General features: G+C 39.4%; 1 protein-coding gene across 1 annotated transcript in view; it reads right to left on the reverse strand.

Annotated features, from left to right (window-relative positions):
- The window catches only part of LOC141519389 (uncharacterized), a 59,927-nt gene extending 42,684 nt beyond the window's left edge, over positions 1-17,243 (reverse strand). The window contains 1 exon segment of the mRNA XM_074231641.1: positions 17,063-17,243. The gene's annotated coding sequence lies outside the window, so the exon portion shown is untranslated.
- Positions 17,244-27,030: the final 9,787 nt, after the last annotated feature.

The following is a 27,030-nucleotide window of genomic DNA, read 5'->3' on the forward strand; positions in this document are numbered from 1 at the left end:
GATGGACTTAGCTCTTCTCAGAAACACAATGATCCAAGAAAATTACAAAATAAAAAATTCTATCCTCACCCAGATAAAGACCTAATGGACTCTGAATGCAGATCAAAGCATACTCTTTTCACTTTATATTTTTCATGGTTTTTCCCCTTTTGTCCTATTTCTTTTTTCTTTTTCTTTTTTTCTTTCAAGGCTATGGGGTTAAGTGGCTTGCCCAAGGTCACACAGATAGGTAATTATTAAGTGATCTGAGGTCAGATTTGAATTCAGGTCCTCCTGACTCCAGGGCTGGTGCTCTATCAACTGCTCTATCACCAGGACTGGTGCTGCATCTCAACCAAGACTAATAAGTAAATATGTTTCACATGATTGCATATACTGACATCAGATTAGTTATTGTTTAGGAAGAAGGGAGAGGAGGGAAAGAAATTTTGAATTCGAAAGCTTGTAGAAAATGCTAAAAAAACTGTCTTTGCATATAATTGGGAAAAAATAAATGACCACAATAAATAAAGTACTTTGTAAAGAATAGAACACTGAAAACAGTGTTAGATATTTATATTATATTTATATTTTATCAGTCAAGACAAACTAATATGATCATAATTACAAAAATTTTTCAAGCAAATAAAGTCAGATCTAAACAACTGAGAAACTATCAATTGCTCATATGGAAGTCAAGTTATTATATTAAAAATGACAATTATAACCAAATTAATTTTCTTATTCAATGCCACATAATCAAACTATCAAAATTATTTTATAGAGCTAGGAAAATTAGAATAAAATTCATCTGGAAGAGCCAAAGGTCAAGAATGTCAAGAGAAGTCATGAAAAAAATGTAAAGAATGGTACTTAGGTGTGCTAGATCTGAGACTTTAAAGCTTTTTCAACCTTTTTAGAGGACTGAGGACTGTAGGATATATGAAGGTGTCAGATGAAAGGGAGGTTATGTGGCTTGCCCAAGGTCACACACATCACTCTATTTTTTTTAACCAGCATATATATATATATTTATAATATACCTCTGAGGGACCACCTCATACCTATCAGATCTATTAAGATGATGAAAAAGGAAAAGTGACAATCAACAAAACTATTGATTAACTGGTTAGGAAATAAGAGTGATGCATTAGTGGAATAGATGAGATATACAAGACATAGTGGTAAATGATTATAGTTCCCTAGTGTTTGAGGAACACAAAGACCGTAGCCTCTAGGATAGGAACTCACCCTTTGACAAAAACTTTTGGGGGAAAATGGGGGGAAAAAAGGGAAGAATGGCAGAAACTAGGTATAGACCAGTAACTCACACTATATACCAAGATAAGGTCAAAGTGGGTACATGATTTAAAATAAATGGTAATACCATAAGCAAATTAGGAAAGTAGTTACCTTGTCAGATCTATAGAGAAGGGAAGAATTTATGACCAAAGAAGACATACAGCATTATGAATAGCAAAAATAGATAATTTTTATTATGTTAAATTGAATAGTTTTAAAATTATTTCCTGAAAATCCTGTTATTTTTGAAATCATCCAGCTTGCCATTTCTGAAAAACCTGGAAAGACTTACATGAACTGATGCAAAGTGAAGTGAAGAGAAACAGAAGAATATTGTACTCAGTAACACCAATATCATATGATGAACTGTGAATGACTTAACTATTCTTAGCAATGCAACGATCCAAGACAATCCCAGAGGACTAATGATGAAGAATACCAGCAACCTCCAGAAAACAGACTGAAAAGTGTCATTTTTCACTTTTTTCTTTTATTTGAATCTTTTTTTTTTTTACAAAAGGAGTAATTTAGAAATGTTTTACATGCTTGAAAATGCATAACCTATATCTTATTGCTTATTTTCTTAGGGGAGGAAGGAAAGAATAGAATTTAGAGTTCACAGCAAAAGAAAGTTAAAAAAATGTTTTAACCTGTAATTGGGAGAAAACAAAATATATATTAAATAAGGGTGGAAGCAAAAAAAAAAAGGTTTTGCACAAATAACCAATGCAACCAAGATAAGAAGAAAAGCAGAAAGATGGGAAGTAATTTTTACAGTCAGTATCTCTGATAGGGTCTTGTTTTTCAGATGTACAGAGAACTGAGTCAAATTTATAAGAATACCAGTTATTCTCTAATTGATAAATGGCCAAATGATATGAACAGGCAGTTTTCAGATGAAATTAAGCTATCTATGGACGTATGAGGAAGTGCTTGAATAGCTATTGATTAGAGAAGTGCAAATTAAGAATACTTTGAGGTATTATCTTCCACTTATCAAATTAGGTAATATGACAGAAAAAGAAAATGATAAATGTTGGAGGACTTGTGGAAAAATTGGGACACTGATGCACTTTTGGTGGGGTTATGAACTGATTCAGTCACTCTGAAAGAAATTTGAAACTATACCCAATAGCAATCAATTAAACTTTGATCCAGCTACCAGTTCTGTATCCCAAAAAGATCTTAAAAAATGGAAAAGCACCTACAAGAACAAAAATACTGATAGCAGCTATTCTTTGTAGTGGCAAAGAATTGGAAATTGAGATGTTCATCAATTGGGCAATGGCTGAATAAGCTGTGGCATATGATTGTAATGGAATACTACTGTGCTATATAAAATGATGAGTGGATGGATTTCAGAAAACCTTGTAAAAACTTATCTGAACTAATGCTAAGTGAAATGAGCAGAACCAGGAGAACTGAGTAATAGCAACATTGTGAAATGTTCAACTCTGATAATCTTATCTCTTCTCAGTAATTCAGAGATAAGAGACACTTCTAAAAGACTTAGGATGGAAAATGCCATCTACCTCCATAGAAAGAACTTTGGAGGTTGAAGTCAGACCTAAATATACTGTTGTCATTTTTTAAATTTATTTTTTGTTTTTTCTTCCCCCCCATTTATTCTTATTCTTCTTTCATAACATGATTTGGAAATATTTTTTAATATGATTGTACATATATAACCTTTATCAAATTATTTGCTATATTGGGGGGGAAGGAGAATAATTTGGAACTCAAAATCTTACAAAACAGTAATGGCAAATTTTTTTCCCCTTAAGAGGCTTTGATCAGGGGCAGCAAAGTGGCACAGTGGATAGAGCATCAGCCCTGGAGTCAGCATGATCTGAGCTTAAATCTGGACTCAGACTCTTAATACTTAGCTGTATGACCCTGGGCAAGTCACTTAACTCCTTTGCCTTGGAAAAAATTTAAATATATATACTTTGATCAAAGTTTTTTTTTTATAATGACCTTAAATGCAATCCCTGTAGCATTTCAGCAATTTTTTTAAAAATGTATTTTCCCACTATGAATGCTGCTTGTATAAGGAATGTTGGTTTAAAATTGTATGAGAAATACAACTCTATTGACTTGTTAATAATATTAAATATTATTAATAAATTAATAATAATATTATTATAATTAACTTTTCAGATTCTGAAAAGCAAAGAATAAACAGAAAGGGAAATATTTTAAATTTAAAAATAAGCCAAAAAGAGAGAAAAAAATAGCTTTGAGTTGATCTCTATAGATAACATAACATATCAGTTATTAACAGAGTTGAGAGAACCCTTCAGTTTCTATCAGTTTTCTATCTCCTTTTGGGACCCCGAATATTCTTTTTGAATTTCATTCTTTGATTTGTTGTGTCTTTGGGTCAACTTTATTTATTTTTTTTTAATTTATTTTTATTAAAGATGTTATTTTAGTTTTACAATTCCCCACCTCCAATCTTACTTCCCTCCCCTTCCCCCCCCACGGAAAGCACTCAGTCAGTCTTTACTTTGTTTCCATGTTGTACCTTGATCCAAACTGGGTGTGATGAGAGAGAAATTATATCCTTCAAGAAGAGACGAGAAGTCTAAGAGGTAACAAGATCAATCAATAAGACTGTTTTTTTCTAAATTAAAGGGAATAGTCTTTGAACTGTGTTCAAACTCCACAGCTCCTTATCTGGATACAGATGGCACTCTCGTTTGCAGACAGCCCAAAACTGTTCTTGATTGTTGCACTGATGGAACGAGCGAGTCCTTCAAGGTTGAACATCAGTCCCATGTTGCTGTTAGGGTGTACAGTGTTTTTCTGGTTCTGCTCCTCTCTCAGCATCAGTTCATGCAAATCTTTGGGTCAACTTTAAATGAGCCCTTCAAGAAAAATGCAGCTCAGTGGAAGTGACATCTGATATCTAAAGCAGTGAATATCTATCTGTCCCTGGGAATAAGGTTGTAAAAGTGACCTTGGGAAAGTTAAGGTTGGTTTACCATTTCTTTTGGAATGTAAAGTATCCCACCATTTAAGCCTGGCTCAATGCAATTGGATATTTATAGAACTGTTAGTGGGACTGACAGGAAGTTAGGGACCCATTATTCCCTTACTATATCTATGTTCCTAATTCTCCTTTTATGGCAAATTTCTATAATCATATCAGGGCAGCTAGGTGGCACATGTATAGAGTACTGGTCCTGGAGGCAGGAGGACCCATGTTCAAATCTGAGGATACTTGATACTTTCTTGACTGTGTGACTTTGGGCAAGTTACAACTCCATTGCCTCACATACATAAAAAAAAGAAAACCAAAAGCAATTATATCTGATGACCAGTGTGCACACAACAGTAGGTCTTAATCTCATAGGCTAATACTGAAGCATATTCCAGCTAACATAATAAATTGCAGGTATAAGATTTGAGCAATTTAACCTTTCTATTTTCCAAAAAATTAAGTAGATGAGTATTTGGTCTTGTCATCTGTCTAATAGTTTGTACATACCCACATATAACCATATACATATATATGTGAATATTTGTATATAAAATAAGATCCTTAAATATATCAAAATAATATAAGAATAAATGGTTATTGATGAAACTCTTTATGGGACCAAACTGTATCCTTCAATTATCAATATGAAAAGTGCTCTAGAACATTATTGATTAGAGAAATGTAAATTAAAACACCACTGAGGTACCACTTCATGAACTTGAATCAGGTGGGAAGTTACTAAGGAGAAAGAGCTATCTGTACATGAGTTCAAAGGGACTGAGATTTAAGGGTTTCCCTAGGGACTGAATGAATCCTGACTAGTGCTATGGAGAAAGGAGGCCAAGTTTCTTCAGATCTCTAAAGAGAGTTTGGTGAGGTCTGATTTTAGGTTGGAATTAGCTTTTTCAACCTTTTTAGAGGACTGTAGGATGTATGAAGGTGTCAGATGAAATGGAGGGCCTGGGAGAGACCTTAGATATAAAGCCAGGTCCATTATCAGACTGAAGCAAGGTGGGAAGACCCAAGCAGGGCATTGATGAATTCAAAGACCCTCTCTGTTGCAGCAGAGAAGACCTTTATCCAGTCAGAAATTGCATCAACTATGGTTAGAAGGACTTTATGCTTCCATATGGGGGTGGAGAGGGGGCATATGAGTGAAATCAATCTGTCAGTCCTGGCCAGGGACATGACTGGGGGGTCTGATGGATGTCAGAACAGGCAGGGGTGATGAGTAATGAGAAAATATTGTAAGAGGGATTTATGCCCAATCTAAAGAGAATTGTAGAAGTGAGAGAGAAAGGTGACAGTTTACTAACAAATGGCCATTCTGAGTCAGATGGCCAGTTACAATACCAGTTGTGTGGGGGGGTACCTGCTATCTGTTTGACTGCTGAATCAGCCCTCTCATCCCCTACTGCCATTAGGTAGAAAGACCCTGAAGAAGTGGATTACAGAGAAGGGTGGTGGTAGAGGAGAACCTGGGTGGTGGAACATTATTCACAAAGGCAGGGGCACAGTCTTAGTTCAAAAAATATCTAAATGAATGGAACTTCATTCCATTTATCTTGCTTTTGGTATAGGCTATCCAAATCAATCAGGGTTTTATAAACAAAAGTTCCCTCAGGTGACCACATCTCCCCCTTATCTAGTTCATATTGTATTGTGGAGAGAGAGAGGGAAGTTGGTCAATTTCTGTTGGGAGTCTACTGATTTTAGGTTTTTGGGGGCACATCCTAAGGGTATGTCTGGGGAGAGTTTGGAAACTGAGATCGCCATGAAGGGGTAAGAATCCATAGGTTAACCCAAAGGCTAAGACTAGGATTAGTAGGAGTCATCCTGCTAGTGGGTGCTCAGTCTTAGAAGGGAGAGGAAGAATGAGGGGTCCCATATTCTTTCCCTGTTTCAAGGTATCTCCCCACATAGCTAGGATTTTTGGTGGCACTCTTGAGGAGCATCCAGTGGTTGGGTTATCTCTTACAAGACCTTACTACTTGTCTTCCAAAGTGATGGCTGGTAGTCATCATCCTCTCATATTTATGGTTTGGGGGTCTAGGAGAGGGTCAAGAGAACTCTTTTGGCAAGGTCAGAATTTAGCCCAGGCCTGCTTCTGCAACCCACTACTCTCTTTGAAGCAAGTCTCCAGAATCCCACATCAACTCTTCTGGATTTTGGCACCAACAAGGTCCCAAGGAGCCCAAGGTAAGAGGAGGACAACAATGAGGGACTACCTATAGAGAGTACAAAGCTGTTTATTGGAGGAACAAATGGCAGGCTGGGTACAGGGTCAGACTCCAACAACAGTAATAAGGTGAATACATCTTTTGTAGGGTGAGTGTATTAGGAGATAAGATATTGTGGTTTCCAAGGCAGTTAAGATTAGTTTTCTCAGTTAAGTTTTATTTTTCTGGAAACAAGATTCAACCAGGCTCAACTGGGCAAGAAGGGAACCCAGGCTAGGATCCAACAAAAACCACTCATTACGGGATACTTAGAGAATCTTAAAGAATCAACCTAAAAACTACTAGAAATAATTTACAACATTAGCAAAGTTACTGGAAATAAGACAAACCCACATAAATCAGCAACATTTTTTAATACACAAAGAGGTAGCCCAATTACTTTTAAAAAAACATGAACAATTTAAAATACTTGGGAATCTACTTGCTGAGACAAACCCAGGAACTATAAAAACACAATTATAAAACACTTTTCAGACAAAAAATTCAGATCTAAACAACTGAAAAAAAAATAACATTTGCTCATGGATAGGCCAAGCCACTATAATGACAATTCTGCTTAAACTAATTTATTTATTCAGTGCCACACCAATCAACATTACCAAAAGAATTTGAAAGAGCTAGGAAAAAATAACAACAAAATTCATACAAAAAAACAAAATGTCAAGAATATCAAGGGAATTAATGAAAAAAAATGAAAAGGAAGGTGGCCTAGCAATACCAGATCTCAAGCTATATTACAAAACAGTAATCATGAAAAATAACTGGTAATGGCTAAGAAATAGAGGGGTGAGTCAGCGGGATATATTTGGTACATAGGACACAAAATAACACATAATGACCACAGATACCTAGTGCTGGATACATAAAGCCCCCAACCTCTGAGATAAGAACTCACTAGGTAACAAAAACTGCTAGGGCAAACTGGAAAACAAGATGGCAGAAACTGGGCCTAGACCAACAGCTCACAGCCTTTACCAAGATAAGGTCAAAATGAGTACATGACAGGGTGATACTATGAGCAATTTAGGAGAGCAAGGAATGGTTTTCCTGTCAGAACTATGGATAAGGAAAGAGTTTATGACCAAACAAGAGATAGAGAGCAGTAGAAATTACAAAAATGGATAATTTTGAATACTTTGAAAAGTTTTTGCACAAACAAAACCAATGCAAGCAAAAATAGAAAAAAAAGTCAGAAAGCTGGGGAACAAGTTTTAAAGCTAATGTCTCTGATAAAGGCCTCAATTCTCTAACATACAGAAAACAGGGTCAAATTTATAAGAAAACTAGTCATTTAACAATTGATAAATAAAAGATATGAGTAGGCAATTTTCCAGTGGAAAAAACTAAACTATCCATAGTTAATCCATTTCTCAATGAGTGAATTCCTATCCCAGAGGCTAAGGTCTTTGTGTCCATCAAACACTAGTTTACTAAAATCATTTACTACTATGCATTGTGTATCTCATCTATTCCACTAATGAATCACTCTATTTAGTCCACACACATCACTCTATTTTTTTAACTAGCTAATATATATATATATATATATATATATATATATATATATATATAATATAGAATATACCTCTGAGAGACCACCTCATACCTATCAGATCTATTATCATGATGAAAAAAGAAAAATCATAAATGTTGGAGAGGATGGGAAAAATTGGGATACTAATGAATAAATCCATCCATTCTGGAGAACATTTTGGAAGGATGCCAAAATGGCTATAAAACTGTGTATTCCCTTTGGTCCAATTATACCATTAACAGGTCTGTATCTTGAAAGGATCATAGAAAAGGGAAAAGGACACACATGTTCAAAAATATTTAAACAACTCATTTTGTAGTGACAAAGAACTGGAAATTGAGGGGAATTAATTAAGAATAGCTGAACAAACTGGTATATGAATGAAATGATGAGTAGGCCAACTTCAGCAAAAGTTGGAAAGACTTACATTGACATCATTGATGTTGAGGAAAATGAGTAGAACCAGGAGATCATTATGATAATCAATACATTGTGATAATCAGCTAAGATAGACTAAGCTCTTCTCAGAAACACAATGATCTAAGACAACTACAAGATGAAAAATTCTATCCTTATCCAGATAAAGAAATGATGGACTCTGTGTTAACTTTTTAAAACAATTTTTTTATTGTTAATTTTTATAGGCTATGGGGTTGTAACTTGCCAAGGTCACACAGCTAGGAAATTTTTAGGTGTCTGAGGCTGTATTTGAACTCAGGTCATCCTGACTCCAGGGCCGGTGCTCTATCCACTTTGCCATCTAGCTGCCCCATAAGAACTCATGGACCCTGAATGCAGATCAAAGCATACTCTTTTCACTTTATATTTCTCATGTTTTTTCCCCTTTTGTCCTAATTCTTCTTTTACAACTATGACTAATAAGGAAATAGGTTTTAGATGATTGCACATAACTATATAAAATTACTTACCATTTTAGAAAGAGGGGAGGGGAGGGAAAGAAAATTTTGAATTCAAAAACTTGTAGAAAATGAATGTTAAAAAATGGTCTTTGCATAGAATTGGGAAAAAAATACATTACCACTTAAAAAAGAAAATATTTTGTAAAGAATAAAACACTGAAAACAGTGGTAGACAATATGAGACACTTTGTAATCTGTCAGCCAAGACAAGTCAAGGAACTATATGACTATAGTTACAAAACATTTTCCAAGCAAATACAATCAGATCTAAACAACTGGAAAACTATCAATTACTCATATGTAAGCCAAGTTATATTACAAATGACAATTTTACCTAAATTAATTTACTTATTCAGTACCAGACCAATCAAAGTACCAAAAATTATTTTACAGAGCTAGAAAAAATAGAATAAAATTCATCTGGAAGAACAAAAGGCCAAGAATATCAAGGGAATTAATGAAAAAAAAAGCAAAGAAAGGTAGCTTAGGTGTGCCAGAACCCTATTAAAAAAATGACAATCAACAAAATTATCTATTAACTGGTTAAGAAATAGAGTGATGTGTTAGTGGAATAGATGAGATACACAATGCATGGTAATAAATGATTTTAGTAGCCTAGTGTTTGATAGACACAAAGACCTTACTTAGCCTCTGGGATGGGAATTCACTCATTGACAAAAACTTTTGGGAAAACTGGAAAACCATACGGCAGAAACCAGGTATAGACCAACAACTCACACTACATACTAAGATAAGGTTCAAGTGGGAATATGATTTAGAATAAATGGTAATACCATAAGCAAATTAGGAAAGTAGTTAACTTGTCATATCTATGGAGAAGGGGAGAATTTATGACCAAAGAAGACATAGAGCATTATGAATAGCAAAAATGGAAATTTTTATTACATTAAATTGAAAAAAAAGTTCAAGTAATTCTTTTCTGGAGTTTTTGAAATCATCCAGCTTGTCATTTCTGAAAAACCTGAGAAGACTTACCTGTACTGATGCAAAGTGAAGGGAAGAGAAGCAGGAGGTTACTGTACACAGTAACTCCAATATTGTATGTTGAAGAACTGTGAGTGGCAGCTATTCTTAGCAATTCAATGATACAAGACAATTCCAAAGGACTAATGATGAAGAATGCCATCAACTTCCAGAGAAAGAACTGACATTTGGGGCGGCTAGATGGCAAAGTGGATAAAGCACCGGCCCTGGAGTCAGGAGTACCTGGATTCAAATCCGGTCTCAGACACTTAATAATTACCTAGCTGTGTGGCCTTGGGAAAGCCACTTAACCCCATTTGCTTTGCAAAAACAAAAAAAAAAAGAACTGACATTCTTTGGATACAGATGGAAACATGTCATTTTTCACTTCTTTCTTTTGTTCTTTTTTCTTTTATTGACTCTTCATAAAAGGAATAATATAGAAATGTTTTACATGCTTGAACATGTATAATCTATATCTGATTGCTTATTACCTCAGGGGAGGAAGAAAAGCATAAAATCTGGAGCTTGAAACAAAAAAAGTTAAAGAAAAAATTGTTTTAACATGTAATTGTGCAAAAATAAAATATATATTAAATAGAGGTGGAAGCAAAAAAAAAAAAAGGTTTTGCACAAACAAAACCCAATGCAACCAAGATTAGAAGGAAAGCAGAAAGAGAGGAAACAATTTTTATAGCCAGTGTTTCGGATAAGGTCTTGTTTCTCAGATGTACAGAGAACTGAGTCAAATTTATAAGAATACAAGTCATTCTCCAATGGTCAAAGATATGAATAGAGTTTTCAGATGAAATTAAAGCTATTGATGAAATGTGAAGAAGTGCTTTGAATCACTATCGATTAAAGAAGTGCAAATTAAAATAATTTTAAAAGCATTTTTCATGGAGCTATGAACTGATTCAATCATTCTGAAAGAAATTTGGAACTGTGCCCAACAGGCAATCAATCAAACTTGGTCTGTTTCCCAAAGACATCTTAAAAAAGGCAAAATATTTATAGCAGCTCTTTTTGTGGTGGCAAAGAATTGGAAATTGAGGAAATGCTCATCAATTGGGGAATGGCTGAGCAAGTTGTATTTGATTTTTTATTTTTTGCAAGGCAAACTGGGTTAAGTGGCTTGCCCAGGGCCACACAGCTAGGTAATTATTAAGTGTCTGAGACCGGATTTGAACCCAGGTACTCCTGACTCCAGGGCCGGTGCTTTATCCACTGCACCACTTAGCCACCCTTTGTATTTGATTTTAATGTAATATTACTGTGCTATAAAAAATGATGAGTGGATGGATTTCAGAAAATCTTGTATAGACTTCGATGAACTAATGTTAAGTAAAGTGAGCAGAACCAGGAGAACTGAGTAATAGCAACATTGTGAATTGATCAACTCTGATAGGTTTATCTCTTCTCAGTAATTCAGAGTTAAGAGACACTTCTAAAAGACTTAGGATGGAAAATGCTATCCACTTCCAGAGAAAGAACTTTGGAGGCTGAAGGCAGACCTAAGAACACTGTTTTCATTTTTTTAATTTGTTTTTTTTCTTTGTTTTGGATTTTCCCCTTTTTGTTCTGATTCTTCTTTCAGAGCATGACTAATATGGAAATATATTTAACATGATAGTACATGTATAGCCTAGATCAGATTACCTTGCTGTCTTGGGGAGGGGGAAAAGAAGGAGAAAAATTTGGAACTCAAAAAACATTATAAAACAATAAAATAAATTTTTGTCCCTTACGACACTTTGATCAGAGGCAGCTAGGTGGTGCAGTAGATAGAGCATGGGTAGGTAATTATTAAGTGTTCTGAGGCTGGATTTGAACTCAGGTCCTCCTGATTCCAGGGCTGGTGCTCTGTCCACTGTGCCACCTAGCTGCCCCAACATTGTGCAAATCTTAACCCTATGGGCTTAAATAAAACAAAATAATTAATTAATTAAATTTTTAGAAATGTATATTAGCACCACAAATGATTCTTGTATAAGCAATGCTGTTTTAAAATTATGAGAGAAATATAACTCTCTTGGCTATGAATTATTAAATATTAACTGTCTTCATATTCTCTAAAGCAAAGAATAAATAAGCAGAAAAGAGAGGCATTTTTATTTAAAAAATAGCAAAAAAAGATAAGAAAAAAATAGCTTTGAGTAGATCTCTGTAGATAACATAACATATCAGCTATTAATAGAGCTGGGAGAACACAGGACCCCATTCTTGGGCTTCAATTTCTATCTCATTTTAGGATCCTGAATATTCTTTGTTTCATTCATCAATTTGTTGTGTCCTTGGATCAACTTTAAATAAGCATGTCAAGAAAAATGCCAGCAGCTCAATGGAAGTGACATCTGAGATCTAAGGCAGAGGATAGCTATTTGTCCCTGGGAATAAGGTTAGGGAGAGTGACTTTGGGAAGGCTAAGGTTGGAATGGAAAGTATTCCACCATTTAAGTCTGGCTCAATGGAACTGAATCTCTATAGAACTCTTTCTTGGGATTGACATGAAAGTTAGGGACACATTATTGCCTTCCTTATAACTATGTTCCTAATTCTCCTTTTATTTTTATTTATTTATTTATTTTAGGTTTTTGCAAGGCAAACGAGGTTAAGTGGCTTGCCCAAGGCCACACAGCTAGGACATTATTAAGTGTCTGAGACTGGATTTGAACCCAAGTACTCCTGACTCCAAGGCCAGTGCTTTATCCATAATTCTCCTTTTATGATAAATTTCTATAATCATGTCCAGGTGGGTGGCACAGTGGAGAGAGCACCAGCTCTGGACTCAAGAGGACCTGAGCTTAAATCTGCCTCAGACACTTAATATTTACTTAGTTATGTAACCTTGGGCAAGTCACAACCCCATTACCTCACCAAAAAAACCAAAGAAAACCCAAAAATTATATCTGATGACCAATATGCACACAATAGTAGATCTTTATCTCATTGGCTAATACTGAAGTAGATCTGAGCTAAAATCATAAGATGCAAGTATAAGACTTGAACGATTTTGCCTAGAATATTAGTTCTTTCTATTTTCCAAAAAATTAAGTAGATGAATATTTGGTCTTGTCATCTGTCTGTTAATATATATATATATATATATATATATATATATATATAAATGCATATATATACTCATATATTCATATATATGAATATTTGTGTACAAAATAAGATCTTTAAATATACCAAAATAATATAAGAATAAATGATTATTGATGCAACACTTTATGGGACCAAACTGTATCCTTTTTTTTTTGATTTTTTTTTTTTGCAAGGCAAATTGGGTTAAGTGGCTTGCCCAAGGCCACACAGCTAGGTAATTATTGAGTGTCTGAGATCAGATTTTGAACCCAGGTACTCCTGACTCCAAGGCCGGTGCTTTATCCACTACCACCCTAGCTTTATCCACGCCACCCTAGCTGCCCCCCAAATTGTATCCTTTTAATTATCAAAATAAAAAAATTCTCTAGATAATTATTGATTGCAAATTAAATGCAAATTAAAACACCTCTGAGGTACCTCCTCATAGCCATGAGAATGGCTAATATGAAAGGGAAATGATACATATTAGAGGGGACGTGGAAAAATTGGGACACTAATGGGTAGAGGTGTGAACTGATGCAACCACTCTAAAGAGTTCATAAAAAAGGGGAAAAGATCCACATGTACTAAAAGATTTATGGCAGCTCTTTTTGTATTGGCAAAGAATTGGAAATTCTGGGGATGCCCATCAATTAGAGAATGACTGAACAAACTGTGATACATGAAAGTGATGGAGTACTACTGTTCTATAAGAAATCATGAGTGGGCAGACTTCAGAAAAGTTGCGTAAACTGATGCTGAGTGAAGTGGGCAGAACATTGGAGAACGTTGTACACATTAAATGTAACATTGTGAGATGATCAGCTCTGATAAATGAGGCTCCTCTCATCAGTTCAGGGCCCACGGTCAATTCTAAAAGACTATGGAAAATGCCATCCATATTCAGAGGAAAAAACTGTGGAATCTGAATGCAAAAGTATCCTATTTTCACTTTTAAAAACCTGTCTTTTCTTTCTCATGATTTTCCCCCTTTAGTTAATTCTTCTTTTACAACACGACTAATATGGAGATTTTTTTTAAACACAATTGTTCATGTATAATCTATGTCAGGTGACTTGCTATCATAGGGAGGGGAGGGAAGAGAGAGGAAAATGTAGTACTCTAAATCTTAAAAAAGATGAATGCTGGGGGGGGGCGGCTAGGTGGCATTGGGGTGGCTAGGTGGCATAGTGGATAAAGCACCGGCCTTGGAGTCAGAAGTACCTGGGTTCAAATCCGGTCTCAGACATTTAATAATGACCTAGCTGTGTGGCCTTGGGCAAGCCACTTAACCCCATTTGCCTCGCAAAAAAAAAACCTAAAAAGAAAGATGACTGCTGGGGGCAGCTAGGTGGTGCAGTGTGTAGAGCACCCACCCTGGAGTCAGGAGTACTTGAGTTCAGATCTGACCTCAGACATTTAATAATTGCCTAGCTGTGTGACCTTGGGCAAGCTATTTAACCCCATTGCCTTGCCAAAAAAATCTAAAAAAAAAAGATGAATGCTGAAAAATAAATAGAACAACATCAAAAGACAAAATCAGAAACATTTTCAGTTTTATTTTGGTGCAAATAATTTCCTTGGAGGACAATAATTTATGAAATAGTTTTTCTTACCTAAATTAGAAAAGTCAATTTTATTTGAGTTTATTATTTAATTTGAGACTACCACTTGGGTACTGAGCATGCCTTGTAGTATAAATATGCTTTATTATAAACAACTTATTTTATTTATATGGTTTTGAAACTGATTGCTCATTATAGTACATTCAGTCCCCAAGAACCTTTGGGTTACAATTCAGGTCAATTTAATATCTTTTAAATGAATTAATTTTCTTTTAAAAAAATTATATAAAAATTTTGTTTTTTTCAACTACTTACAATGGTAGTTTTTACCAATCATCTTTTGGGTAAGGTTTTGAGTTTCATAATTTTTCTTCCTTCCCCCGAACACAAAGCAATTCAATATAGGCTCTATGTTTGTAACCATGCTAAACATAAATCAAAATTGAATATGATGTGAGAGAAGAATCAGAACCAAAAGGAAGAAAGAAAACATTAGAGAGAACAAAATGAGATAATACAGAAGTCAGTTTTTAAAAATTGAAATAAGCTTTGCTCTTCTGTTTAATTCCACAGTTCCTTCTCTGGAGATGGTATTTTCCATTTTAAGTCCCTTAAATATTTTACTACTGAAGTGAACAAGTCCATCTTGGTTGACCATCATCCCATGTTGCTGTTACTATGTATAATTTTCTTCTGGTTCTACTTATTAGAAACATTAGAAAATGTTCCATACTAATTAGCAGAATCTTAACATCCTGAGGGGGAAATGAGCAGCTAAAAGTAAGTAATTAGATTTTGGTTTTGGTGAAATTTCAGTAGTCAGATCAGATAATCATATTTGTTAAATATAAGAATGGGGTTCGGAATTTTCTGAGTTTTCAGTTTGAATTTTCTAAATAGATCGACATTACAATTTGCTAAGCCACAACACAAGGTAAATAAATACGGAGGATAAATTGAAGTCCTTATGCTTTTCTGGAACTTGTGTTTGAGGTGAAGCATGAAATAGATGAGCACCAGAAGTGAAATAAGGTCAGACTAAATTAAATGATGTCTGTCCAATTATTTTTTCTTTCATTTTTTAATTAAAGATTTTATTTATTTTGAGTTTTACAATTTTCCCCCCAATCTTACTTCCCTCCTCCCACCCCCCACCGAAAGCAATTTGTCAGTCTTTACATGGTTTCCATGTTGTACTTGTTTGCCCATTTAAAAGGCACCTGTAGACTGAAGCTAGAATGACTCATTCTACAAATCAGAACCTTAGTTTCTTTTTCGATTCTCTTTTCAGCTATTTAAAATATCTGGTTTAAATAAGGAAAGGAGTAGCAAGGACTATGGGGAAAAGAAGCACATTTTCTGGTCTAGAAATGTCTAATTTGTTGTTTTTATCGGCATATAAGGTTTAATTGAACTTGCACATCTGACCTTACAGACAAAGAAAACTTGAATTGTATGAAGATCTATTTTGTGGGCTCTATCATTCACTTGTATTTCTACTTTATACCTCAATTAGACTATAAGCTGGGGACACATAATGTCCAGGCTTGATCTGAATACAGTAGGCATTTAATAAATGTTCATTGCATTCAGTTCAATGTATTGAGTGTGCCTTTATTTTAGCAATTGACTCTTTTTTTTCTGCAAGGCAATGGGGTGAAGTGACTTGCCCAAGGTCACACAACTAGGTCATTATTAAATGTCTGAGGCCAGATTTGATTCCAGGGCCAGTGCTCTATCCACTGTCCCACCTAGGTGTCCCTCCCCGAAAGAAAAAGGAATATCTGGGGGTGACCTTCACTGGAGAAGGAAATCCCCTCCCCAGCTGCTCAGAAATGCGCCCCCCCCCCAGGGGACTGCATTAGGAGAGACTGAAGCAAAACGAAGCCCTAGGAAAGTATGCACAAGTGGGAGTGGGTTCCCCTTCCCTTTTCCCTTCTTGCTGAAATTCTTCTCTTGTGGGTCATGCCTGTATGTTTGGGGGAGGACAGTGTCCCCACCAAGCACCTGCCCATGCCCCTGACACTCTCCCTCCCCCCATCCTCCAGATTGCCATCCTGGTGGGGATTCCTGGAGAATAGGACCCCACCTTCTCTGTGCCTAACCACTTCCTCCTGACCCTGGTAAAGTCTGAATTTTGGTAACAGCATTATTTTCCCATTCTTGAGAGACTTCCCATTACCTCAATGAAAGGCAATTTATTCTTCAGCTCAGGGCCTTGAATTCTTTCAGAACTTGGTGTCAGGTGAGATTGTCTTCCCAGGCCAAGGTGGGCGATGCCAGCTGGCCGCCAACCACTATTCGTCCTGGGGTGCCCTTCTCTCCCGCTTTCCAGTCCCCTGGAGCCTCAGCTTGGTGGGGAGAAGGGGGGTGAGCCCAGCCCCGTCCCTCTTTCCCCTCCGGCCATCCAGACTGCTCTGGACTTGGACTCCAGCCCTCCACCCGACCCAGACCCCACTCACCCACTGAGGCAGGCCCAATGGTCACACTGCACAGTGGCCCCTTGGAAAGAGAGGTCAAGGGCAAGAAGGCCCCACTGGGCAAGGCCAGGCCAGTCCCAAAGCAGGCCCTTCCCCAAACAAGTGCTCTGGCTTCCTGGTTCCTGGGGGGCGGCCCGAGTCGGGGAAGACTTAGGGACTTCCTGCTTGGTTCTGGGGTGGAGCCCTTTGCCTTGGCGCCAATTCTGCAGTGGGCAGGCCGGCTGAAGCCACCAGAGGGCACTCCAAGACCAGGTTCTGGCCCCTCCAGGTCTGGGAGACTTCCAGCCTCTGGATCTCCCAAAACAAACACTGGGGGTTCTCATGTTCTAATGGGGAGACGACAGCCAATGACCACGCACACCCTGGGGGGGCACAGGCTAGAGGGAAAGCATCACTGAATAAGTGTTTCAGCCTGGATAACGGAGGCTCATCTTGGGAAGAAGTGGGTCCTTCCAGATGGCAGCTGCCCAGATGGCAGCATCCTGGGCAAAGCCCCGTCTGCCCCACCCTAGTTTACTGCTTGGCTGTAGTCTGTCCTGACCCTCTGTCTCTGGACTCTAGGTCTCAGCTCAGCTCAGAGCCTCTACAAGAAGACTGTCCAGCCCCCCGTCCATCTGAGGACCTGCCCCCTGCTGATCCTGTCCAGTTTTGCCCAGCTAGTTCCTACCTGCTCATTTGTGGTTGTCTCCCTGTTAGACTGGGAGCTTCTTGCGGGCAGGTGCCTGGGGTTCAGCACAGTGCCTGCTGCCAGACAAATGTGTATCGACTGGCAGACTGCTACGGGGGACCCTGAAATGAAGCCTGCAGCCTGACTCCCCTAGAAGAGGAGGGGACTCCAAAGTCAGTCTGAGAGCTACATCTAGAGAGCAGAGGAGGCCTGCCCAAGGCTACCTGGTCAAAAGCAGCATCTGAACCCAGCTCCCTGACTCCATTGTATTGAGTTGCTTCCATTCACGGACAGTAGAAGAGAGGTTGTAAGTCAACTGCCGCCACAGGTGGGCTCCTGGGGGCCAGGCAGACCCTTAGATGTCAGGGATCTAATCTCCTCCTTTAATGTAGGAGGGAGCTGAGGTTCAGAGAGGACAAGGGACTTGCTTAGGGAAGAAGGAAACAGCCCCTAGGCTCCTCGTACACACAGAAATGCACATATGTGTGGGCGAGTAGATGCTCACCACAGTGGGGTGATGTGTTGGGTGGACTCAGGAGGGCCTGGTGACTGGATAAGTCAGGGCCTAGGGACACACCATATTGTGGCGGGCGGTCACTCACTTCAGTGGTGTCCAACTCTTCTTGACTCCATTTTGGTCCATTTGCTACTTTTTTCTTCAGCTCATTTGGCAGATGAGAAATTGATGCAGAGTTAAGTGACCTGCCCAGGGTCACCTAGTAGGAAATATCTGAGCTCAGAGTGGATCTGCATTGATAGAGGTTATTCCCCACGAGAAGGGAGGCACAGAGCCTTTGGAAATTCTGGTTCATATGAACAACCCCTTCCTTCTCTCTCTCTCTCTCTCTCTCTCTCTCTCTCTCTCTCTCTCTCTCTCTCCCTTCCCTTCTCAAGGGTGGGGCAGGGATTGTGTTTTTGCCTTTCTTAGTATCTATTTTTTTGGTGGAGGGTTCACATATATGGGCTAAACTCACATTTCTCTAGGACCCTCTGTGTGCCAACTACCAGCTCATATTTGCCTTGTGTATCTAATCTTTGTTGGCCCTGGTCCTGTCAGAGAGAAGTCTCCGAAGCCACTTAATGATGGAGAATGTCCTCTGTCGTGTCCATCCTGGAAGATGGGGGGCGGCATTTGTCTCTCCTTATGAGTGATAGAACAAGCTGGGTCCTGGGAAAGCCTTGGCAAGGCATGGGGACTGGCATTTGCCACCTCTTCAGGGCTAATTAAGGATGGTGAAAGAGCAACTTGCCCCCCTCCTCCACCCATACCCTGTCCCTTCTGTCTGCTCACTTCAGTTTTATCTAGAGGCTCCCAGGACTTGGACATGTGCTGCCCACTCCCCCCTCCCTCCATGACACCATTTTTTATTCCCATTTCTAGACTTCTGGAGCCATCTCTCCTAGATCCCCAAGAGGGAGCTCCAGGTCTTTGGGAGGGACTCGTCAAGTTGTAGGACCAGGGATGTTTCCAGGTTAGAAGCCATGTGGACCAGGAGGAAAACTGGTGCATGTTGGGTGAGCATTCCTAGATCTGCAGAGGGAGTTTGGAGCAAGTAGACCCATAGGGTTTCAGAGGTGGAAGGGCCAGTTAGGCTGAGAGCTGAACAAACATCCCTGCTAAGACATCTTGAGGGCTGGCCATCAGCCTCTGCCGGAAGATCTTCGGGGACAGGATTTACGTTATCGGTCAGGACAGGCCATTACACTTTGGGACCAGATGGAGAGACATTTCTCTTTGCGTCAGGTGCTGGGAACCCACAGAACCTGGCTAATTCCAAGAATGTGCTCTCAGGAGCTGAGTTCAGATTCCAGTTCACCTACCCTCTTTAGGTCTCCCATCTAGAAAGGAGGGGGTTAGCTTAAGTGACCTCTGTAGAGCTAGGATTTTGTGACTTGGGGCCAATTTAACATGAGTATAAAGCTCTAATTGATCTGTTTGGATCTGGAAAACCATCAAGGAGGAAAAGGAGAGATGACCTCTGGGGACCTTCACTGGCATCTCGGGCAAAAATGAAAATCCAAGAAGGTGAGCATGACGACCCTGACCTGGAGATCGAAACAGCATCACCTACCCTCTTGTTAGGCTCCTAGGGCCCAGAGCCCCAACTTAGCTACTGTTCTCTGGGGTAGGTGGTAGACATGATTGTTCATAGGTGAGACCTTATGAGGTTTGCCTTTCCATCTAGTGATGGTGTGGATAGACAAATATATGGACCAGTCACTAGCTTGTTCAGAAAGTACCACAACGGCCACGTTGGGAAGGTGTGGAAGACTTGGCTGCTCCTATCAATAAAATGATCCAAGATAATTCTGAAGGATTCACAATGAAAAATGCTTCCACCTCCAGAAAGAGAGAGTTGATGTGATCTGAGTGCAGACTGAAGCAGACTTTTTCACTTTCTTTATTTTTCTTGGTTTTGTTTGTTTTGCAAGACTAACATGTATAAGCAGCATCCTATTTCTTGCTTTCTTGAAGAGAGAGAGGAGGGGCAGGGAGAGACTGAAACAAAATTTTAAACAATGGATATTTTTTATTTATATATTTATTTAAGGCAATGGGGTTAAGTGACTTGCCCAAGGTCACACAGCTAGGTAATTATTATGTGTCTGAGTCTGGATTTGAACTCAGGGGCTCCTGATTCCAAGGTAGAGTCCTATCTACTATGCCACCTAGCTGCCCCTAAACAATAGTTGTTAAGAATTTTTTAAAATATAATTAGGAAATACTTAACAAAATAAATAAAAACATATTTTAAAAAAAGAATGATCTGTGTGTGCACTTGGAGTAAGGATCATAGATGTTGTGGGTTCTTATAGTTGAAATGAAACCCATTGCTGATACCCTCCCTGTGAAATCTCAGAGGAGTTTATAATGAATTGGCCTCAAATCCAAAATCTCTTAGAAGAGTTTCAAAAGGATTTTGATAACCAAAAAAGAGAGGAAGAAGACAAATGGGAAAAAAAAGAAATGAGAACCTTGTAGGAAAATTAGGAAAAATTAACTAAAAAAATCAATTCTTAAAAAGTAAAAATGGAAATGGAATACAAGTAAAAAAATAAAGTAAAATTAACCAACTGGAAAAAGGAAATAACTCATTTAAAAGTAAAATTAATCAACTTCAAAAAGAGACACAAAAGTTAACTGAGGAAAATAAAACCTTAAAAATTAGAATTGGACCAATGGATACTAATGACTCTATGAGACACCAAGATTCCATCAAATAAAACCAAAAGACTGAAAAAATGGAAGAAAATACAAAGTACCTTTGAGGAAAAACAAAAAAAAATCTAGAAGATGTATCCAGGAAAGATAATTTATGAATTATTGATCTAACTGAAAATCTTGGTTTTAAAAAAAAGATCCTGGAAATATCTTTCAGAAAATTATCATGGAAAACTGCCCTAATATCCTAGAACAAGAGGACAAAATAATCCTTGAAAGAATCCATTGATCTACAGAAAGAAATCCTAAAATAAAAATTCCAAGGAATATTGTAGCCAAATTTCAGAACTATTAACTAAAGAAGAAAATACTGCAAGCAGCTAAAAAGAAGCAATACCAAGGAACCACAATCAGAATTATATAAGACTTGGGGGAGGCAGGGTGTGTGACAGTCAAACTATACTTTAGGAAAGTCATTTTAGAGGCTGAATAAAGGGGTACTGAATAATAAACTGGAGGCAGGAAGACCTCTCCCTCACCCAGCAGCTATGACAAGTCCAAGTGTAAGGTACTGGGGATCTGTCCTAAAGAGGTGGCAGTCTCAGAGGAGAGAAAGGGGCATTTATTAACTAGTTTATGGAGTTGTGTTGACAACTGACTGAATATGGGGAGAGTTGACTGAGAATGGAATTGAGGATGGGACCTAGGTTGCTGGCCTGGATACCTGGGAGGAGATGATGTCCTCAATAATAATAGAGAAGCAGGGCAACAAATGGTACAGTGGGTAGAGCACTGGCCCTGAAGTAAAGAGGATCTGTAGTCAAATTCAGCCTCAGACACATAATAATTACATGTGAGACCTTGGGCAAGTTACTTAACCCCATTGTCTTGCAAGCCCCCCCCCCAAAAAAAAACAAATGATGATGATGATGATGATGATGATGATGATGATGATAGAAAAGCTAGGAAGAAGGGAAAAATAATGAGTCCAGTTTTGGGACATGTTGAGTTTAGGATGTCTACTGGATGTCCAGTCTGAGAGATTTGAAAGGTTGGAGATGTGAGGTTGGAGGTAAGCAGAGAGGTGGGAGAGAAAAGCAGATGTGAGAATCATCATCATCATAAAGATGAAAACCTGAGTTTTTGAGAACTAATGAGCTTCCCAAGTAAAATAGTTAGAGAGGGAGAAGAAAATAGTGTCTAGGACCAAGCTTTGGAGGACACCCCTAGGTAATGGGATGTGACTTGGGGGAAGATTTAGAAGAGGAAACTGAGAAGGAGCTGGAGAGATGAGAGAAGCAGCAAACCAACCCTATTCCCCAACGTTAGCTGTTCCTTCTAGCTTTGTATCTAACTTGGGATTCTGTCATCTGCAAATCAGATAAAGATGTTGCTTAAGTCTTTCTCCAAGTCATTGATAAAAATGGTATGTGGCTCCAGGTCAAGTACAGACCTTTAGGGCCTTCCACTAAAGAACTCCTGCCAAGTTGAAATGGAGCCATACTTTTGAGTTTGACCATTCAACCCTTTCCTAAGCTCCTTAACTGTTCTATTATCTCTCCCATATCTTGAGGTATTTTCTACAACCACAAGAGACATCAAACACTACTAAAATCTGGGTGAACTGTTTGGGCAGCATTCCTTGAATTTATCACTTTAGTATCTCTAGCCAAAAAGGAAATGACTATTTATTGAGTGACTGATGGATGGATGGACTGGCATGACTTGCTTTTGAAGGTCTCCTGCTGGCCTGTTGCTGCGTTTTCTGGATACTTACCAACCATCTTTTTTATGATATATTCTAGATGGTTTCTATGCATCAGAGTCCCATCTTTTCCCCTTTTTTGAAAATAGACCCTCATTAACACCAGCATCCTATGTTCTGTCCTGGGCAGGGATTCCCCTTTGCCAGCTGCTGGCCATCTCTGCCTCTGACCTCATCCATTTTCTAGCTAGTTAGGAACAGTAAAAGAGACCATTTGGAGTTCCGAGGAAGACTCCCAGCTGCAAGAGAGGGATTCATCAACCCGACTCTCTGACCTTTGACAGGGTGGAATCTGGCCGGGGTTGGGAAGAGGGGACACTGACCTCCCAGGGATAGACAGACTTGTCCAGAGCTCTGCAAGCAGTGGGTGGTGTAGCTGATAGCATACTGAGCCTGGAGTTTTCATCTAGTCTCAGAGACTTACTAACTTTGTTATCTGGGGCAATTCACTCAACCTTTGTTTGCCTCAGTTTCCTCTTCTACAAAATAGGAATGACAGCATCTACCTGGCAGGGATGTTATATGGACCAAATATAATATTTACTAAGAAAAATGTGCTTAACATAGTGTCTGGTATACAGTCGGTGCCATATAAATTCTTATTCTCTTCTCTCTCTTCCCCTTCCCCTTTACCTATTTATTGTGCTACACTAAGAGGGGACCCCAGAACCAACAAATTACCAGGTACTGGGGAAACCAAGGAGAAGTGAAACACTTCCTGTTCTGAGGAACTTACGCTCTCATAGGGAAGGAGAATCACCCACATTGAGATGATTAAAGCACTTCTCTGCAGGTGTGGGAATCAGTAGGAAGGAGCACCCAAGAACCAGCTTCATTTTCATTTGAATTTCTTGAGACCAACTCTCTCAACCGGGTTAAGAATGATTGAAAAAAAAATGTGATTTGTGAATATGATGGGGCACCATTGAGCTGGCCAAAAGAAATGATGAAGGAGATGGCTTTGGGGAATATACAACAGAAGGAAGGGAGCAGAACCAGAAGAATTGTTACAGCATGGAACATTGTAAAAAAGGGACATGTCAGAAAGACTTAAGGACCCTGATTCATGATATTTGTGATAAAACATGTTCCCCATCTCCACAATGGACTCAAGAGGCAAAGAGACAAACTTTTAGAAATGACCCATGTGGGGACTGGTTTTACCTGAGTACGGAGATCCGACAGGAGTCTTACTTTTCATTTCTTTTTAATGGAGAAGTGGGAGAGAGAGAAAGGAGAAAATAATAAATACCTGTAAATTAAAACAACCCCAATAAGGTAATTGAAAAAAAATGCCACCCAACTCCTAAGAGACCATTTTTCCCATACTGACTTCTGAATTTAAATTTAATTAAAAAGTGCCTTTGGCTCAGAAACCAAATGAAGACAGGTCACTTCTTGCCCTGAATGGAGAGGTGGAGGACTTTGGGTTCAGCTGGAGACCTGAGTCATTTGAAGTAGTTGGTTTGGCTCATCAGTCTTTCTTTGTTATGAGGGAGGGCACAATGAAATGGGATATTGGGAAATCATACTCAATAGCATTTCTTTAGTGATTTAAGGCTTGTAAACACTTTGTAAACATGATCTCATTTGATCCTCACAACACCTTGGGAGTTAGGGGCTGTTATCCTCTTTTTACAGAATGGCAAACTGAACTCTAGCGGTAAGGTGACTTGCTTAGGGTCATACAACTTGTAAGTCTCTGAGACCAAATTTGCTGACACCAGATGCTACTCAGGTGCCTCGTTAATAGACATTAATTAATAGACATTTCTATAGTAAACTCACTGTGGCATTTGGAGCTGCACCCTAGAGCCAGGAAGACCCGGATACCAATCCTACCTCTGATCACAGTAGCTGTACCATCCTGGGCAAGTCACTTGCTCTCTTGGAGTCAGAAGGTGAGGCTGCATGATAGAATTCTACAGAAAGCCCTCCCCTGCTTCAAAAGAGGGTGTTTTTCTCAGTTGAAAACCCAAGTCTGGCAAAAAAAAAAATTGCAACCACTTTACATAAGGTGATGCATGTGACTCCTCTGGGATTCACTAGCTGGATCCTTCAAATAATGACTTTCAATGCCTAAAGGGAGGGAGGGAGGGAGGGAAGGAGGAAAGGGTGCTAGATTCTCACCTCTCTGATTGCTAAGCTTTGAAAGGAAAGTTCAACCCAGATGGGATTTTAAGTTTAATCTTTTTTTTTCCCCAGAAGAGTTGGATAGGTTTGAGTTTTCAGAAAGAGATGCACCTGACTATACCTGTATAATCCATGTCAAATCTCTTGCCTTCTCTATTTGGGGGGAGGGGGGGGCAGGGAAGGGAGAGAATTTGAAAAATTTTTAAAGGATATTAAAATTGTTTTTACATGTAATTAGGGAAAAACAAAATACTAAATTAAAAATTTAACTTAAAAAGCTGGGGGAAAAAAGGGAAAAAAGAAATGCACCAAAGGGAAATGAGGAGTTTTAAGAATCTTCTTCTCTGTGATTTCCACTATAGCCTAGAAAGGGGGCAGGCTGCTTTGTGCCCTCCTTGGGGAGGGCAGGGATGGCCATCAAGGGCCTCAAATACTCTCACCTGTACTTGGGACTGAGCCCATCTTCTAGGTGGGCCTTGAGAGATCTCCCTGAGAATCTTTGCTGACCCTGCTTGCTGATGGGCTAATGTGGCCAGTTGTGGAGTTTCTATTCAGGAGGAGACTAAGAATTTTTATGAAAAGTTAGTTTTTTTTCCCCCTCTTTTGAAAACAAACCTCCCACCCCCTTCTAGAATGATGTCCACACTTCTGGACTTGGCCTCTACTAGAATTTGCTTTGTTTGATGATGAAAATTTGTTACAAGGGTTTTCTTTTTCCCTTTTTCTTTTCTTTTTTTCCAGTTGGGGTTGGGGAAGGGGGCGGGGGGAAGGAGACCTGGAAGGAACTCTCCTCTGGAGAAGAGAAGGCTGAGGGGAAACATGATACCGTTCTCTAATCCTTGTGGAGGAGGGATTGGTCTGACTCGTCTTGACCCAGACAGCTGAACCAGGACCATGGGGGGGATGTGGTAAAGGAGCCAACAGGAGCTGGATGGCAAGAAGGGCTTTCTCTCGGGAGGCCATGAGCTCCCCTCCCTTGGAGGCTGGAAGTTTCCTCATCAGGGATATTATAGAAGAAATTCCTGCCAGACTCAGAGCCTTTGAGGTCCCTTCCGGCTCAGGGATGCTGGGGTTTGGAGGCTGCCCATTCCACAGCCAGTTCCCAGAAGCCCGAAGGGGTGAAAGGAATAAATAATTGGTTGAGAACCTATCTCAGCCTCAAAGTATGCTTATTCACATTTAAGCATTTCAAGACAGCAAAAATATTTCCCCTCCTGTATCTTAGAAACCCAAGGAAGTAGAAATCCAGAAGGCTGAGTCTGCTGGTGGAGACACTCCTGGGACTGTCTGTGGGATTTCCACTACAGCCTAGAAAGGGGGCAAGGCTGCCTATGCCCTCCTTGGGGAGGGCAGGGGTGGCCAGCCAAGGGCCCCAGCAGATGCCCGAAATATTCTCACCTGCCCTTGGAGCTGAGCCCAGCCAGTAGAGGGAGGCCCCCAGACCGCTCTTCTGTCTCCATGGGAGGTTTCCTCAACTCCTGCTTTAGCCACATGGTAATTACATTAGACTGGGCAGGCGGAAAGCATCTTGAGGAAAATGATGGACAGTGCCAGATCCTGCATGGGGCCCCACCCCCTCTTCAGAGACCTGGGGTTCTCTGGGCTATTGCTTGGGGCTTGGCTGGCTCAGTGACCTGAAGGAAGGTGGATGGTAAAGGGGGAAACAGGGAATCATTTTGTTAATTGTTCTAGGCTCCCACCACTCCTTTTATCCCACCTTGGCTGGGGGTTCAGGGGGAACGTCACTCTCTCCCTGGTAGGATGGAAGGTGTCACTCATAGACTCCTCAACACTGGAGATGGGTGCAGTGGGGGTGGGGTGACCTGTTGAATTCAGAGGATTGAGAGATGGAAGCAACCTTAGATGATCATCTAGCTTCCATTTCTGTGGTAGGAGTACATAATAACTGGTGCTGAAGCAAATGTCTTCCCATAGTGATTTCATTTCTATAACCCTGAGCTCTTCAATCACCTCTCTCTCTCTCTCTCTCTCTCTCTCTCTCTCTCTCTCTCTCTCTCTCCCCCCGTCTCTCTCTGTCTCTCTCTGTCTCTCTCTCTCGGTTTTTGCAAGGCACTGGGGTTATGTGACTTGCCCAAGGCCATAGAGCTAGGTCATTATTGTGTCTGAGGTTCTCCTGACTCCAGGGCGGGTGCTCCATTGTGCCCCAGTCACCCATCTCTTGACCTCTATTTCTCCCTGTAGTCTCTTGTTCCTCCTAAAGC

This window comes from Macrotis lagotis, chromosome 3, assembly GCF_037893015.1.
Source record: "Macrotis lagotis isolate mMagLag1 chromosome 3, bilby.v1.9.chrom.fasta, whole genome shotgun sequence".
In the NCBI taxonomy this organism is placed as follows: Eukaryota; Metazoa; Chordata; class Mammalia; order Peramelemorphia; family Peramelidae; genus Macrotis; species Macrotis lagotis.